Below are 5,643 nucleotides of genomic sequence, written 5' to 3' on the forward strand. Positions count from 1 at the left end.
TGTTTTAGGCCTGTGTCGATTATGCCAGCATAATTTGGGGCATAATATAGATAGCCAAAAGCATTGAGCATAATGCCAGCATAATAGGCACAATTTTTTGTGCATTGGTTATCAGAGAAGCTGAAACTCTTCCTATCTTGCATAATGTAGAATGGGATAGTGTGCAAACGTGACAAAAATAAGATTTACAGCTAAAAGATTGAAGATCAGTATACTCTAATAGAACAGTCACCACATGTTGAAATACCACATAGATGCATTAGATACTCTAATAGAGCAGTCAAGACATAATTTTATATAAGCATATTTGGAGCATAATGGGACACAACTGGGCATAATTTGAGCATAATAGGGGAAATTTTAGAGCATTGCTCAAAGGCATGATGGCTCAGGCCTAATGTGTTTAGCTACATGGGTTCTAAATAATTTCAATTGATTCAGCTCAGTCACAGCTATGATGCAGCATCTTTCTCGGCCAAGCCTTCAGCTATGACAGAAAATATCCAGATTGCAAACATTTTTCAAAATGATTATTCACTGTCAATTCCTTCTTATTTCATTTCAATGAAGAGAACCACCAGACTATATCACCCACATTGTTTCAATCTACCAAACTCATCCACCTATTCACACCAACAGAGTTTTTAGTCCAGATCAATTAAGGATTGGAACAGCTTACCATCTACCATAATTGAGTGCAACAATTTTGATCCTTTTTCAACAGATCTGCAAACATTGTATGAAACTCAATAACTATATAATTTTTGTAACTACGTACATAGCTAAATTCATTTTGTGATTGCTTCTTTTATCCTGAGCATATCAGCTGTGCTATCTGCTCAGTAATAATGATAATGATAATGTACATTTAGGCAATAATTTACAATTATGTTGATTGATCATCAAATAAGTCACACAGGTTGAACTGTACGCAGCTGAATACTCTACAGGGAAATGTGTATGTAGCTGAAATTTCGACAGGTAGCCTCATGATCTAACTATGCTCTTTGACTACATGGTGAATGGTCAGTAGTTGAACTCACCACAGGGTGGCTTATTTCTAGCTGAAGCACTCTACAAATGTAGCTGAATTCTCTCTTGTTTCTAGCTGATCTTTCTACAGGGTGACTTGTTTCTAGCTGATCTCTCAACAGAGTGACTTGTTTCTAGCTACACTCTCTACAGGGTAACTTGGAATGTAACTGAACTCCCTACTGGGTGACTTGATCAAGCTGATCTCTCTACAGGATGATTTGTTTCTTTGTTTCTGGCTGTTCTCTCTACAGCATGATTTGTTTCTCGCTGATCACTCTACAGAGTGACTTGTTTCTAGCTACACTCTCTACAGGGTGACTTGAAATGTACCTACTGGGTGACTTGATCAAGCTGATCTCTCTACAGGGCGATTTGTTTCTAGCTGATCTCTTTACAGGGCTGCTTGTTCTACTGAGCTCTCTATAGGGTGACTTGAAAAATAGTTGAACTCTTTGCAGGTAATGCAGGGTAACTTGCCTTATTGATTTCTCTACAGGGGGATTTGTTTCTAATTGAATACTGCACAGTGCAATTTATTTCTAGCTGATCTTTCTACTGAGAGATTTGTTTGTAGCTGGACTCTCCATGGGGTGACTTGAAAAGTAGTTTGGCTCTTACAAGGTGACTTGATCATGCACATGTAGTTTTCATGGACACTGCTTGTGAAAATATGACAATTCATGGACACCACCTATGAAAACTTAATAATTTATGGCCCTGCAACTGACAATGAAATTTTCTTGTGCCATGAAATAATTTGTCAGTGCTATGAAATTGCCATGAAATCTTCACTTTTCATGAATATTTCAAGGCATGGATGTTACCATGAAATATCCACAAAATGACTTTCATGGCACTTTATGGTAATTATTTTACTATTCATGGATAATCCATAGGTGTTTCATGGCACTATTCTTTGGTACTGCTACATGGTGACTTCATTCTATCTGATGTCTCTACAGAGTGACTTGTTCTAACTAATCTTTCAACAGAGTGATTTGTTTCAAGCTGATACTTTCTACAAGGTGATTTGTTTCTAGCTGATCTCTCTACAGGGTGACTAGTTTCTAACTGATCCTTCTACAGGGTGACTGGTTTCTATCTAATCTTTCTACATGTGAATTTTTCTAGCTGATTTATCTACAGGGTGACTTCTTACTGGCTGATTTCTCTACAGGATGATTTGAAATGTAGTTGAACCCTTTGCAGGATAACTTGCTTCTAGCTGCATGATCTCTCTACTGAGAGAGTTTGCTTGTAGCTGAACTCTACACAGGGTTACTTATTTCTAGCACGAAATGTAGCATGAATTCTCTCTAGGTGATTTGTTTCTAGCTGATCTCTCTACGGGTGACTTGTTTCCAGCAGAACTATCTACAGGGTGACTTGTTTTTAGCTGATCTCTCTACAGTGTGACTTGTTTCTAGCTGATCTCTCTACAGACTGATTTGATTCTAGCTGAACTCTTCAAAGGGAGAATTGTTTCTAACTGATTTCTCTACAGGGTGACTTGTTTCTAGCTGATCTCTCTATAGGGTGATTTGTTTTGAGCTGATCTCTCTGCAGGGTGATTTGTTTCTATTACAGGATGAACTGTTTCTAGCTGATCTCTCCACTGGGTGATTTGTTTCTACGTAGCTGATCTCTACAGGGTGAATTATTTCTCTCTACAAGGTGATTTGTTTCCAGCTGATCTCTCTACAGGATGATTGTGTAGCTGATCTTTCTGCAGGGTGACTTGTTTCTAGCTGATCTCTCTACAAGGTAATTTGTTGCCACCTGAACTCTCAACAGGGTGACTTGAAATATAGTTGAACTCTCTTTAAGGTGACTGGTTTCCAGCTGAATATTCTACAGGGTGATTTACAGGGTGACCTTTTTTTAGTTAAACTCCATACACAGTGGCTTATAACAGTACTAGTGTTAAAGTCTCTACAATACATAGATGAATACTTGAAGAGAGTATAATTTTTCTTAGCTGACTGCTCTATTAGGGTGACTGCTCTATTAGAGTATCTCGATCATGCGGTAGTTACACCTTCGTAGTGTAACTCAGTAGTTTTTAATCTGATTCCTTGTAAACTGCTGAAAGATCATTCTATCTCTCTACCTATTTTCAGTGAATTCCATTAGCTATTTGCCAGGTAGGCGTGGTAAGTAATACTAAAAGTGTGGCCCCGACTAGACATTGGGTGACCTGCAGTTCGAATCCTGGGGTTGGAGGGAATTTTTTCCTTACTTTGGCCCCTTTTCTGTTACACCTTTTCAGCTATAAGTCACTAAGTCTAAGTCCTTGAAATTAGGTTAGGTAATCCTAAGGCTGCAGCACATGTTGCTGTCAGACCTTCAGTGCTGGTCAGTGGTCACTGTAAAGCACTAATACAATACAATACAATAAAAATTCGATCATACGATTTCTACACATAGTTGGTGTTTTTGTTATAACTCCATAACTGTTAGTGCGATTTCTTTCAAACCACAAAAGGCTTGCACTATGATAGCCACTCCATGCACAGACCAATTTTTATGTTATTCTGTTTAGGCCACTCCAAATAAATTCTCTGTTTTCCGTTCACCGCCCGCATCTAGTTACTGTCAGCTCTAAATATTCTATTATTCCGTATTCTTCCATTATTTTCCGGTTATTCTTGCATACTAACAAGCTCAGCAAAAACCATCTTGAAACAAGTGTCAGCTCATGTGTCAACAGTGCTATCATGTCAGTACAAACTTCACGTTTGTGCTATTTTTGCAACTTAAAAGGAAGGAACAAGTTTTATGCAGCTTTTTATGGTTGTGCCAGGCAAATAATGACTTGAAAAGCTGCTAATCTTATAATGAAATAATGGAAATGGACCGCCCGCCCGCATGCAAATATGCTTGAGTCCAGGACGGGAAACAGAGAATTTATTTGGAGTGGCCTTAGCGGTTTACCTTGGAGGCGTGACAACAAATCGCCTTAAGAGTTTTGAAAAACCGCGCATAACTCTTGTTCTTTGTCTGATCTTTACCAAAGTCGGACAGTAAATGTACAGTAATACGCTCTTACTGCCCTCCAAATTTCAAGTAAATCGACCAAAGCACGCGCGAGTTATTACGATTTTTCGAAAGTGTACGAGACGCAGAAGAAAAATAAGAAGAAAATAAGACGAACTTTGAAGTCAGTGATGGATGGGCGGATTCGCCTCAAATTTGGAATGGGAAGTGCCCTATTCCGAGGGAGTTTCCACAGCAAAAATGGATAATTTTCATTATCGAGCTATGGATACGTGAAAATGGCGTTTTCTTGGTTCCTGTCATAGGCGGATCTAGAAGGCGGGCCAATTAAGGGGGGGGCAAAAAGTTTTAGTGTACAACAGTGTTTATTCGACTAAGAGGAATTCTAGTACACAAGTTTTTATTATTCTTTTTTTTGGTTGACAATGATAATCACAACTGAAGTTATGTTCAGTTGCATAACTTCATTCAGTATAGCTAGATGAATGATAGACATACGTAGTTAGAGAAAATCTTGAAAAATTTGACCTCCCGAGTTTGAATTTGGGAGCATTTTAGCTAACAAAGTGTATGCTTGCAATGCATAGAAAGATTACTGAGCTAAATCTTGTTTGATGGTAAAGTCTAGTATTGTTATAATGACATTAGAATTGTGACTGTTCTATTAGAGTAGTGACTGCTCTATTAGAGTATCTCAATCTTAGCACAAAAATTCAAACTTATCTGTCTCACTTTCTTTACAATGTATAGTATAAGTGTAAAGTACATTTTTAACTGTTGTCTTCTATTTGCACATTGCTTTCTATACTTCTGAATACAGTATGAATGCATGATTCCAGTTTCTGGCATCAATATAGTACTGTGAGCCCAAGGGGGCAAGAGAAGGGCCAGGGGGCACAGCATCCCTTGGCCCCCCCTTCAGATCTGCCTATGGTTCTTGTAAAATACACACTTGTCTGTCGCCCCCTGCACTGGCTGTACTTGGCCACATGACACACTATCGTGTGTCTTGATTAAGATTGGTTCTTGGCCGCTCCAGATATCAGCTCTTTAATTAAGTTACCAGTTATTTTTACTTTCATGAGGTCTTTGTCTACTGTACAACTGAGCTGTTTTTACATTGGGTTACAGGTACTTGTAGTTTCTTGGACACACCTTTTTACAGCAAAGGTGTTTTTGGATATATCTACATCGCATAATCAACTGTATTATACTTGGTTAAATGCCACACCTTCAATACTTAAGTGGTACAATAATTGATTTCAAAACTAAGGGCTTAAACATCATTTTTGAGCATCAAGTGGTTGTCGATTTTGAATATAGTCGTCAAACCAATTTTTGAAACTAAGGTAATAAACACTGTGGCATTTTACCGAGTAAATACAGTAAATACTGTATTTACAGTATTAATAAAACCACTTCAAAAATTTCACACTATTAAAAGTGGGTATAGGACTTACTTGAAATATAAATTTTGAATTTTTAATTTCAAATTTAATGTGCAATTGGACCACTGCAGCTTATAATAACAGCAATGGTTGACATTTAGGAATATTATTTAAGCATAAAATTATTAATATTCATGAAATCATGAATCTAAAATTGGTCATA

The 5,643-nt window shown here is 37.6% G+C and overlaps 1 protein-coding gene across 6 annotated transcripts in view; it reads left to right on the forward strand.

Moving 5' to 3' along the window:
* LOC136265214 (uncharacterized) overlaps window positions 1–5,643 on the forward strand; it is a 272,681-nt gene that overhangs the window by 95,891 nt on the left and 171,147 nt on the right. The window lies entirely within an intron of this gene.

This window comes from Dysidea avara, chromosome 8 (genome assembly GCF_963678975.1).
Source record: "Dysidea avara chromosome 8, odDysAvar1.4, whole genome shotgun sequence".
Classification (NCBI taxonomy): Eukaryota; Metazoa; Porifera; class Demospongiae; order Dictyoceratida; family Dysideidae; genus Dysidea; species Dysidea avara.